The sequence below is a fragment of the Balaenoptera musculus genome, chromosome 4, assembly GCF_009873245.2.
Source record: "Balaenoptera musculus isolate JJ_BM4_2016_0621 chromosome 4, mBalMus1.pri.v3, whole genome shotgun sequence".
In the NCBI taxonomy this organism is placed as follows: Eukaryota; Metazoa; Chordata; class Mammalia; order Artiodactyla; family Balaenopteridae; genus Balaenoptera; species Balaenoptera musculus.
Genome location: NC_045788.1, coordinates 24,592,745 through 24,606,204, shown reverse-complemented (window position 1 = coordinate 24,606,204; position 13,460 = coordinate 24,592,745).

The following is a 13,460-nucleotide window of genomic DNA, read 5'->3' as shown; positions in this document are numbered from 1 at the left end:
GACAAGTTGGACAATTTAGTCTTCCAATTTGTACAAAGCCTGTGCAAAGTGTTTAAGAAATGTGATAAAGCTAAGGACTTTTTGAAGCCTTTGGCAGTAATTGGATTTAACTTACCTTCAAAGCATCCCAAAACTTCATAAAATGTAAAATTATGAGCAATATCTCAAATGAGGATTTCGTAAGAAAAGAGTTTGGTGCGATTGGTCTGGAGATGTCAGCTCTGCTGAATTGTAAACTAGGCAAGTTATTACTAAATGCAAACTTCTTATCCCTAACATCTTTTCTACCTGTCATTTAGATGTGTTCAATTAATAGTAGATAATTTATGTGGAATTGCTTTAAAACAATAAAAGCACTACATACATTTTTATATTTTTATTTAGAATGAATGATTCCATTGGCACTTTTGCCAGTGATTAAGCTGGGAGGATTGAGGCGCAGTGAGACACTATTTAGGGGCCTTGTAGCAGGATTAAGGAAGTACTGCTTCTATGTATAGAAAAGATCTTTGGAGTTCTTAAGCTATTTTCAGTCTCCAAGTCTTTGTAATTGTATAGGCATTATTTGAAGAATGGAAGTAAAAGAGATTACTAGCCTATATAAGTTGAATTTTGAAAAATATTTGTATCTAAATATATTACATGTGTTTAAAAGCCTTGATACTCTTTCAGTTAAGTTTTCTAGACTTTTACAAAGAAAGATAGTCTTCAAGAACTTAATACATTCCTCAAGGGGAAAAAAAAGGCTTAGAGCTATATGAGATAAACTCAAGAGTGTTCTAAGGTACCTATTAGGGTTTGGGAAAAGATCTGTAAATGAATGTTAATGTACATTACCCAGCTATCTATGAATTACTGAATGCTTTTGGCTAATGGATTGTGAGCTAACATCCAGAGTTCCTCCCCATAAGTTCAAATAATGACAAATAATGTAATTTCCAGTACATCATAAAATGTAATTTTACAATCACTCACTCTTTTAAATGTATGCAATGGGATTAAATATAGTATTTTGATACCCATCATATATTTTTAAAAAATGAACTAGCTCTTTGATAAAGTTTTACATTACATTGCTATTATATTCCCTACAGCAGTGGCACTCAGTTAGGGAATATTGCCTCTCAGTGGGGTGGGGGGACATGTGGCAATATCTGGAAACATTTTTGGTGTCATAACTAGGGAGTAGGGGCTATTGGCATCTAGTGGGGAGAGGCCAGGGATATTGCAAAACATCCTACATTGCACAAGGCAATTCCCAACAACAAAGAATTAACCAGCCCAAAATGTCAATAGTGCTATACTATTGAGAAACCCTTAACCTACAAAATGCCACTGTTAGGTAGTAGGTTTTAGGTATGAAAGTTTTATAGGTTATTCTTTTCTGCAGCAAAAAAAGTGTGTATATTTACATTTATTGCATATCTTGTGATCATAATGTTCTGAACGTTGTCAATTCAGAGAAATTTTTTATCATCACAACTGTTATTAGTATACAGCTGATCAAAGTATAAATGTCACAATTTTGAGTATTATAAAAAGTAATATTTTATTGAAATACATTTCTTAAGAGATTGGGTTTTTTTATCATTTAGGTAAAATTTTCATGGATGAGTATTATTTATTGCTGTAATCTGACAGAGTTCAGCGTACATTCTTTTTCTCTTTTTCAGTTTTAGAGATGTAAAGGCCAAAACGTCTTGTTCATTTAAGTTGAGAGGAGTAAAAAGAATGTTATAAAGTGATGTCATTCAATTCTTTTTATTCCTTCAATGTTGTATGCCAAAAATCATTACAGATAGTGATCTATCAGAATATTCTTAATGACATATCAATTAGGTTCTCCAGTTTAGTCTGGTTTAGAGGCAAAGCATTGGAATCTCGACTTGGAAAATGATTCCTTACTGAGTCATTAATTTTCTCATTATTGACTGTTTAGTCCCCTGGTAGTTTTGTCCTGGGACAGTGCATCATAGTAAATTTAGGATGGATAAGAGTTATTCCTTTTGTAAAGGCCAAAGGGGCAATTCTCTGTGTACTTAAGTACCCCAAACAGTGTCTGATATAAGTGGTTGTTTATTAGTAGTTGTTGGATGGGTGGATGGATGAACAGTTGAAGCAATGAACACTTTAGGATTAAATATTATTGTAATAATCCAAACTAGAAATGACAGCTGATAGCAAGGAAGCTGGTAAGAACATTCTGGTTATATTCCGAAGACAGATGTAACAGAATTTACTCAAGGTTTGGATGTGAGAGAAGGAAAAGCATCAGCTATCACTGCATAGTTTTTGTCCCAAACTACTGGAAGAGATACTGTTTACTGAGATGGGGGAGATTGAGAGGAAAAGAATGAGGAAGATACATGTAAAATTTTCCATGTCTATTTACTTCAGTGCCACATTTGTGTTTCTAAGCTTAATTTAGCTGTTGAAACCTGTAGCTACCTATCAAAATATGAATAATAATAATATATATTACTTTCAGTCTAATTAAAAGACCTATGTCATTTTCCCACAAAATGATGGGGTCTTTTCCCTGTTTCCAACTCCAATACCTAAAATTCAAACACTTGACAATGTTAACTGTAACTCTTAATACTAAGTAATGTTAATTATCTCATTTATGTATATTAGATGTACCGTAAGAACAGGTTTTGTAGTTAAAAGCTGTTCAGTGTTTCAATAGAATTTTAAGCACATTTTATTGTATTTTAAATCAATGACACTATACACAGGTGTTTTTTAGGACAGGTTTAATATCAAACAGTTAGCTTCGTTGGAGGTAAAAAATAGACTTCTCAAACTAATAAACTTCAAAACCATCACTTTGAGATAATTGAATCATATAGTTTTCTGACTTGGTCAGAATAATTCAAATTAGCTCAACTGCAACTGCAGTTTATAATTATTGATGTATATTAATTCAGGTTAACATGTAGTGTTACGTAAGAGTTTTCTACCTTGACTACGCTAATCCAGAGAGGCACATTTTCTCTTAGTAAATTTTTATTCTGTTTTTTTCCCAGTTTTTTTCAACAGAGAAAGTAAGATATGCAAAGACAAAAAAATTAACACCATTTCAATGAGAGATCACTTACACACCCAGTTGTTAAGATCTTTTGAAAAGTCAAACCAAACCTTATGTAAATTCACATTATTATTATCTACTTTATGAGTTGGCATACAAACTGGAAGTGACTCTTATTCAATTCCACCCAAGTACAAGATTCTGAGGGTCTGGGTTTTCAGAGTCCAGTGGAGAGACGGGTACATACATATTAACTTTATTACATGTTTGAGAAATACTGAGATATAAGTTAATATTAAAGATTCATAAATAAGGAAGAAATTCCTATAGCTGTGGACATTATCTTTGCATTGATAGCACTCCTCTTAGGAGAGTAGGTTTTGTGCACTAGGATAATTTTGCTTCTTTTTCCCTTGACAGTCTCTTTTCCTCATAAGCCTCACATTTTATGTCTCCTACCCCTCTGAATCCACTGGCTTATGCAACTGACGTTCCTGCCACCTCTGCTGGATGACGGCAGCTGCAGCCCATTGCTCTTTTTAAGCAAGCATGCCAGAAAGCTGGGAGAACCACAGCTGCCCTTTTCAGAGCAACAGAATCTTCTGGGTAGCTAACGCTCGGACTTCTAAGTAAGGATCCCTTCACGGAAACCACGTGTATAGGTAAAAGATCTGCCGTAGTCTTCAGCCTAATGGCTGTGCCCGTTATAAAGGTCAGCCACAGCTGAGGAAGGCCATTTATGTTTTGCACTTGGGTATCAAATGTAATGTGTATTTAGTTTTCAAAATTATGTGGTTGATATAGGTCGACGTTTTGGGTTTTTCCCTTATAGAAGGGTTTACAAACCCTGTAGGTAAATAATTAAGAATCCCATTTTGGGGACCTAAAGATTCTGGTCACCACTTCTTGTGTGTGGGGTGTATGTGTATGGGAGGGCATTCCCCACATCAATAAGCAATTATCCGACACCAGCCGGATATCCTACAATTTGACTCAATTCTGACACTGTACGTCTGGAGAGAGCATCAGATTCCGCAGGTTAAGGACTTAGTCCCACAAGACTGCCGTTTACTTCAGAAGAGATTTGTGAGCCCACGTTGTTACCTGTGCTTCTGATAACCAGCTACAAATCAGAGGTTCCCTCGACCCCCTCTTTGGGTTACAGGTTAAGGGGTCCATCCTACAAGACTCCCCCTCCCACTTTAGAAGCCGGTCGTGTAAGTCCAGGTTATCACCTATGCTTCTTACCATATGCCCTCCTGGGGTTTGGTTAATTTGTGAGAGTGGCTCACAAAACTCAGAGAAACGTTTTACTCACTAGATTACTGGTTTATTATAAAAGGATATTACTCAGGAACAGCCACATAGAAGAGATGCATAGGGCAAGGTATGGGCAAAGGGCTCAGAGGTTCCATGCCCTCCCCAAGTGTGCCACTCTCCCGACTCTCTACATGTTCACCAACCCAGGAGTTCTCTGAATCCCATCCTTTTGGGGTTTTATGGAGGCTTCATTACATAGGCACAGTTGATTAAATTATTGGCCATAGGTGATTGATTCCACCTCCAGTCCCTTTCCTCTTGCCTCGCCCGTCATCACGGAGAGGGACTGAAAGTTCCAATCCTATATTCAAATTGTTTCCCCTGGCAACCAGCGGCATCCTTAGGTGCTCTCCAAAAGTCACCTCATTGACAAAAGCCAGCTGTGGTGGAAGGGGGCTTGTTATGAATAACAAGACACCCACTTCACCTTGATGGCTCTGAAGTGATTTAAGGAACTGAGGACAAAAGACCAAATATTATAACAAAAGGTGCTCACATTGCTCTCTGCTCAGGAAATTACAAGGGTTTGGAACTATGGGCCAGGAACCAATGGCAAATATGTATTTTTTATTATAAATCACTATGTCACAGGAACTAACTGTAGAGATGTCTTATTATCCAGTATAATCTAATTACAGAGTATGGCCAGTAGAACTATGAGTTCACAATAGAGATATAATTGATTCACTGGTCCCTCCGATTTGACAGATCATCTACTACTTTTCTGTACTTCTTATGCTGCCCTATACTTTCCGTAGAAAGTGGAGGGGATGCAGAAACAAAGGAAAAGCAGTATAGCAAGAAAAGTAATGATAGCCTAAACAACAGTTCAGTGAAAAAAAGGAGTCCTAGTTCCTCCTCAAGGGATATACATAACAATCTGATGCTTTATCCCTTTTTTTCCCTTTTTTTTTTTTTTTTTTCTTCCAGGAAATAGTAAAGCTCTGGTTATTTTTTGAGAAGTTGCTACTGAACTGAATTTGAGTCTGCTTGCCTGCCTTGTAGCAAAGCCAATCTACTGACACCAGGTTGTGGTTAAGGAAACTACAGCATTTATTTTCAGGGGCCCAAGCAAGGAGAAAAGGCAGCTCATGTTCAAAAGACCCAAACTCCCCAATGGCTCTCATGGAAGGGATTTTAAAGGCAACATTTGGGATGAGGGTTGCAGCTCAGGGATTGTCTTCTAATTGGTTGGTGGTGAGGTAACAGCATGACCTTTCAGGAATCTTAACCATCAGCCTTCTGCTTCCAGCCAGTCTGGGGTCTATGTGCTTGTGGTCAGCATGTAGTCCACCTTCTTCCACCTGGGTAGGGGGTCTTAGTTTCTGCACAACAACTGGAAGATATGCATCAGATCGTTGTGTATCTCCCTGGAGGAGGAACTAGAACTCTTTTTCTTTTTCACTGAACTATTGTTTAGGCCAGGGGTCCCCAACCCCCAGGCGATACCTGTCCGCAGCCTGTTAGGAACCCAGCTGCACAGCAGGAGGTGAGCAGCGGGCAAGCAAGGGAAGCTTCGTCTGCCGCTCCCCATCGCTCCCCATCACTCGCATTACCTCCTGAACCATCCCCCCGCCATTGCTCAAATTACTCCCTGAACCATGCCCCCACCCCGGTCCATGGAAAAATTGTCTTCCACAAAACTGGTCGCTGGTGCCAAAAAGGTTGGGGACCACTGGTTTAGGTTATCATTACTTTTCTTACTTTACTGTTTTTCCTTTGTTTCTGCGTCCCCTGACTTCCCTAATTAGTAACTATTTGAGTCTGCTCTTTGGAACTCAGGGAAGGCCTAGGAGACTAAAGTCTTTTTCTGCAAACAAGAACCAGGAGACATGAGGGGTTTTTGTACCTGGGAGGGGCCGGAAGGATCCTGCTCAGTTTCAAAGTCAGGGATTAAAATCTTAAATCACATCAAAGGGATTAGAAATGTTACATATTCCTTTATTATAACTGAGCTTCCTTGAAGATTTGCCTGATACTTAGAAAATAGAACTGAAATAATTGTATAAGTAAAACATGTGTAGTGATCTAATTAATGATAAAAAAATTATTAGAACTTGTTGACAAAGTAAAAATAGCAACTTAGTGGATTAAACTGAAATGTAAAAATAATTTATGTATTTATAAATGTTATATCATTCTAACATAAGGTAGTACCTAATTGCAGCTATTAGTTTTCAGACTCAGTAGTAAATACAGTAATTGACGTCCTAGAATGTATTTTAAAAGAAGCTTTAAACTCTATATAAGGGCAGATTTTATTTTATTTTATTTTTGGCCACACTGCGCGGCTGGCGGGATCTTAGTTCCCCCGCCAGGGATCGAACCTGGGCCCTGGCAGTGAAAGTCCTAACCACTGGACCATCAGGGAATTCCCAAGGGCAGATTTTAATTCTTTGTTGGATTAGGTTTTGATTCCCAAGTCTTTAAGACACTAGTACTTAGTATGGAACTGTAGATAATGAAAGACAATTTAAAAAACAGTTAAGTAATCTTCAATATCAAGAGAGAAAAACTAGTTCAGTGTTAAAGTCTTAAATACCAAAGCAATGACCAATAGTAAATAGTAAAAACTTTCCTATAAAAATCAATAAATCGTAACATGTATGTTTATTCATTTTTTGGAATGTTTGTTTGTACCAAAATGACTACCAATGAATTACATTTTCTTTACATTGTTTTCTCTCTTAAAACTGGAAGTAATTTCAAAGGAAATTTCAGAGAAGATACTAAGAAAAAATTTATTTTAAATATTACTTTCAAATTCCACAGATATTATTAAAAGTCACAGCGCAATGTGCAGGTTAATCCTCAGCAAGACTCTAGGTCAGCCTTCTACAGATCTCTGCAGTGCTTTCTGTACATTATTATATCTCCTCAACATCATTATATCTTGCAAATTATAGAAAACTTGGCATCCTTAAACACCAAACTCCAGTTCCCTAATTTAGTGTGACTGCTGATTTCTGCTTGGGTACCCTTTCATATGATGCAACCTGGAAACTCCAGAAATAAGCTTGGGCAAAATAGGGCTTACCTTCCTTATTTCCTTTTTAACAGGGTCAGTGATCACTGTCCTGTGCTGACATTGCCCAGAGTCTGAAAACCATTGTTTCATATATTTTGTCCAATTTTCTGTTTGTTATGGCAGGAGGATAAAATCTGGTCCCTCTTACTCCACCATAGCTGGAAACTAAACTTACTTCAGAGTGTTTTAAAAATTTTTTTGAAATTAAATTCCTTGAGAAGGCACAAACTTTCCAGTTTTACCCCTAAACTACTCACCACTAAATATAGTTTTAGAATGAACAGTTTCACACACATTTATGCCACCTGCTTGGTCTCTAAAGTTGGCTGAGTTTGCAACTGATTTCTAGTGTCACCTTTCCAGTCAGCTTTCTCTTCTTAGAGTTTTTTTTTTCTTTTACAACACTAGAGTTCCTACAACTGTTCAAAGAAAGAGGACAAAAATAATACACAGGGCAATCCAGATCCAAACAGAAAAGGATACTTTTGCCAAGGAAGCCACAAAACTTGTAGAAACCTGATACCTAGGTACATTTGATTTACAAAACAAAACTCTTAACTGCTCTAAGATATTTACATTCAAGATTCTTGTGGTTTTCTCAGGAACAATAGACAGATGACTTGATTTACTTTACAGGCCCACTTTGTGGCTTTCTTAGAACAAAGAAGCAATCTAAAGGTAAAGTTAACCTCTTAAAAGGCAGACATGCTTATAACATTTAAATGGCATTTTTCCCACTCTGTATTCATCAAGGATTCAAAAGCATCTTGCAGTCCAGTGTGTCACCTTTTTGCATAAATGTGGTGCAATAGAAAAATATTTGGTCTTTGTCCCCAGTTTCTCTCACAAAACCAAAATTTCTGGAACTTCCTTAGTGGTAAGGCAGGCCCTTAGATGGCTTCTGGATGGGTTCTGGTCACCAGAAAGACCAATCCATGATTAGAAGCTCGGAACTTTTGTTATCTGAAAACAGGTTCGCCTTTTAGTGAGTGCCGAAAGACGCAACCAAGCCAAAGAGCGGGGTAAGGATTTATTACTTGCAGCAAGTAACGAGAACACCGGGGATCTTTCCCAAAGCATTGTCTCCCCAAAAAGCAAAACTGAGGAAGTTTTAAGCTAAGGGTACATTCATATTCATGAAGGGGCTTGGGCAGTGTATGCATGTTCATGAAGGGGCTTAAGCAGAGGAGAATTTAGCATTGAACTGGAGCAAAGTTTGACCAAGTCCAAGCTTTAGCTGATTAAAGTCATGAGGGTCAGAAAAGGTCAACATCATCATTCCTTAGGTTCCACCAGTCTGACGTCTCAACATGAGTTACTGTCTTCCAGCTGGGGGTGGGCCTTAGTTCCTGTGGAACTCAAAGATATGTGTCAGAGTGTTCTGTATATCCCTTGAGGAGGAACTAGGACTCTGTTTTATCCCTGAACTATTGTTTCTTGACTGCTTTTCCTTTGTTCCTACATTGCCTCACTTCTCTTAAGATCATTAATTACTGAGACCTGTTCAAGGGCAAACATTGTGGCCAGGCTTAGATCACAAAAGGACTTAGGCCAAAAATGGTTTCTTTTATGTCTAAAAAGCCATGCCTGATTCTCTTTCTCTGGGACCTCCTACCCTGTCTGCTTACACTTTCAGCCCTACCCTCCAACCTCCAGGAAGGGAGAGGGGCTGGTGATTGAGTTATTTACCAATTATCAATAATTTAATCAATCATGCCCAGGTAATGAAACCTCCTTTAAAAACCCTCGTCAATGGAGTTTGGCGAGTTTTTCAGTTGGTAAACTCACTGAGGTGCTGGGAGAGTAATGCATCCAGAGAAGGCATGAAAGCTTCACACAACTACCCCCATACCTTGCCCTACACACCTCTTCCCTTTGACTGTTCCTGAATGATATCTTCTATAATAAACCAGTAGTCATAAGTAAATGCTTTTCTAAGTTCTGTGAGTTGTTCTAGTGAGTTACCAAACCTATTGAGGGGGTTGAGGGAACCCTTGAATGTTTAGTCTGCTGAGCAGAAATGTAAGTATTTTGGCACCCCATTTGTGGCCAGCGTCTCTAGTGGGGGCACTCTTGTGGAACCGAGACACCTGTGGATCCTGATGCTAACTCTGGGAGTTGGTGTCAGAATTGAATTGAATTGTTGGAAACCTAGTTGATACAGGAATTAGTTGATGTGAATAAACAGCAAGTATTTACTTTTACAGTGACAGCTGTTATGGGCTGAATTGTGTTTCCCCAAAATTCATCTGTTGAAATCCTAATCCCCAGTATCTCAGAGTATAATTGTAGTTGGAAATAAGGTCTCTAAAGATATAATTAAGTTAAAATGAGGACATTAGTGTGGGTCCTAATCCAATCTGACCGGTGTTCTGGGGAGGTAAGACTGAAAGTGAAGCAGATAGGGTAGTGGGGGAATCCTTGGAGAAAGAGAACCAGGCATGGCTTTCTTGACATAAGAGAAGCTATTTTGGGCCTAAGCAGGCATGGCTTTCTTGACATAAGAGAAGCTATTTTTGGCCTTAGTCATTTGCTTTCATAGAAGAGGAAATTTGGACGCACACCAGGGGGTGTGCACACACAGAGAAAAGACCATGTGAAGAGGCAGCAAGTGTGCAGCCATCTGCAAATCAAGGAGAGAGGCCTCAGAGGAAATCAATACTGTTGGCACTTGATCTTAGACGTCCAGCCTCCAGAACTTTGAGAAAATTAATGTCTGTTGTTAAAGCCACCCAGTCTGTGGTATTTTATTATGGCAGCCCCAGCGAACTAACACAATTTACTACGCCTTCATTTCTGCTGATTTTATATGCTTATTTCAGGCCTGAGTCTTTAGCCTGGAAATTTTAGGAGCACATTAACTAGTATCCCTATCTCACGCTATCCCAACCCAAGGATTTGAATCATAATTTTTGAACTTTAAAGCTCAGCGCATAAAAAACCAAAAACTCAGCACATAAATCATATATCAGAATTAATAGTATGAAACATCAAATGGAGGAAAATTGAGAGCACAGAACAAAAATACAAGAGTAGATGGAAAGCATAAAAGACAAGATCAGAGAACTGAAAGACACATAAGACCAACAGTGAGTAACAGGAGTTCCAAAGGGAGGAAGAGTAAAAGATGGAGTAGCATTTCATATAAAAAAATATAGAAAAAATGTTCCTGAACTGGAGAAAGACATTCATCTGCAGAATAAAAGATCTCACTCAGGCAGGATTGATGAATGAAAACATTGTTGTGGAAAATAAGACCATAGACTCCAAATTTTAAATAAGACTTTGTTATTTACTAAGAATGACATTGCAGAAAAGGAGGGGAGTTCCCATCAGCTATAGCAAAGCAACCATAGCTAATGTCTTAATACATCAGAATTATCATGGTTTATATTACACAGCAGTACAATGAAAGCCCAATTCCAAGAATTGCATTATAGGCAAAAGGGAAGAAAGGACCTCAGTGACAGTGAGAAAGGAAATATCAGCAGTCACAAATTAGCAAACAAAAATGACTACCTGAAAGATATGCCAATATCATGCAATTAGAAAGGGTCATAGAATCTACTCAATAATATCTTAAGGACCTGTCATTTTGTTGAGGTTTCAACTTTCTTTATTCACATGCTGACTTTTAATGCTATCTTGTTATGGACATATTAGAAATAATCTTAAATTTCTAAGTTCCAAGGATAAAGAAAAAAAGTCTGTCTTCCTTGGAAAAAGAATAAATCATGGACTTCCCTGGTGGCACAGTGGTTAAGAATCCGCCTGCCAATGCAGGGGACACGGGTTCAAGCCCTGGTCAGGGAAGATCCCACATGCCGCGGAGCAACTAAGCCCATGTGCCGCAACTACTGAGCCTGCGCTCTAGAGCCCGTGAGCCACAACTACTGAGCCCGCGTGCCACAACTACTGAAAAGCACACTGCCTAGAGCCCATGCTCCGCAACAAGAGAAGCCACCGCAGTGAGAAGCCTGCCCACTGCAACGAAGAGTAGCCCTCGGGCTTCCCTGGTGGCGCAGTGGTTGGGAATCTGCCTGCCAATGCAGGGGATACGGGTTCGAGCCCTGGTCTGGGAAGATCCCATATGCCGCGGAGCAACTGGGCCCGTGAGCCACAATTACTGAGCCTGCGCGTCTGGAGCCTGTGCTCCGCAACAAGAGAGGCCACGATAATGAGAGGCCCGCGCACCGCGATGAAGAATGGCCCCCACTTGCCGCAACTAGAGAAAGCCCTCGCACAGAAACGAAGACCCAACACAGCCATAAAAATAAATAAATAAACCCAAAGTTAAAAAAAAAAAAAAAAAAGAGTAGCCCTCGCTCGCCGCAACTAGAGAAAGCCCGCGTGCAGCAACGAAGACCCAACACAGCCCTAAATAAATACATAAATAAATAAATAAATAAATAAAGGTTTAAAAAAAAAAAGAATAAATCATGAAGGAAAAATAATCAGACCACCTTTTACTTACAATGTGAGAAGCAAGAGGAAAATTTAGTATCATTTATATTGAGAAAAAGGACTATGACCCAATAACTCTAATATAACTAAGATATCATTTAATTGTCAATTTCAAAGAAAGTTGTTTGGAACTATGCGAAGATTGATAGAATATATCACTCAGTAGTACAACTGAAGAAATAGTAAAGGAAAGGACTGTTATCAAACAGCAAACAAATGAAAGAAAATACAGCCCTCAAGACATGGGAAGATGGACTAGATGAAAGAGTGATGAGCTCTGACACATTTGTTACCTGAAGAGAAATCTAAACAGAGATGCAGGCTGAGTATGTAGAATATGAGTACAGACTGTTGATTCTTGAAATAGAAGTGGCATATGTGAGGAATCCCTGATAATAGACTAACTAAAGGTAATTATCAATAAAATATTCTCATAAATCCTAGCAGTTGGGGGGTGGGGAGAGGGGAAGTAAAAGTATTCTAAAGGGCTCATCCAGTAAAGGAGCAGAGCACCTAAAAACAGAATTAATTGGTTTCTTATTTTCATATAACCCTTTCATATGGGTTTCATGTTGAGTATATGAAAATGATAATCACCAGTTAAATGGAAAAGTATAATAAAATTTGCTAATTATAAAGAGGAACAAGATAAGTAATAGTAATGATCAGAGAGGGAACTAGTAAGGGAAATATTTAGAAGGAAAAAGGGAAAATGTTTAAAAATGCAAACAAAGTATAAGGTGAAAGGAATAAATCATAACAAATGTTTAAATTCCCCATTGTGTAAAACAGATTCTCAGATTGAGTTGATAAGAACAAAACCTATCAGTGTATTCCTAAACACACACACACACACTTAAAGCAGTGAAGAAATATTGGAAATAAAAAATAGGAAAAGAGATAAACAACTACATACAAAAAAATGGAGGAAAGGCAACATTCATATCAGATCAAATAAAAAGGTTAAAAGTATTAAGATAAAGATTATGCAGTGATAAAGGTCACAGTTTACAAAGAGAATAGAACAGTTATAAGCCAGTTTTTAAGGTATTATCTCTCAGCTTCAAATTGACCCTTGTATATTTTGCTTTGTGATGCTGGAACTAGAACTCTGGAAATTGCACTTCTGATTTGTCAGCTTGCTCCCTGTCAAGCTCTGGCAATAGGGGGAAGTATAGGGTGATCACAGGACAGAAGGAGGAGGAAAAAAACTCTTCTCTTTCCTACTATCTTCTTCTTGTTCCTATTAGCATCACCCCAATAAAGCTTCACTCTGGCACTAACATTTCCTTTCAGCAGCAGCAGTTGACTGTAGTTTGCAGTCTTTCAAATATCATGCTGATTATGCCCCCTCAGGGAAACCAACACGAATGTTGCTCCAGCTTCTCTTAGAGCTGGATCCCAACTCCATGAGTCCCCTCATCTGAACTCAGAAATGCCAGCACCAGCCAAGCAATAAACACTTCTTTGGTTTCCCAGATCTAGATATGGTAGTTGCTTCCTGCAGTTTCTAGCTCTGTGATATTCAAGAGTTCTTTTTATGCCTTTTAGTTCTTTAACATCTAAATAACTTTTTTATATTAAGTCATCTCACTTAAATAACTGTGTGAGATTCTG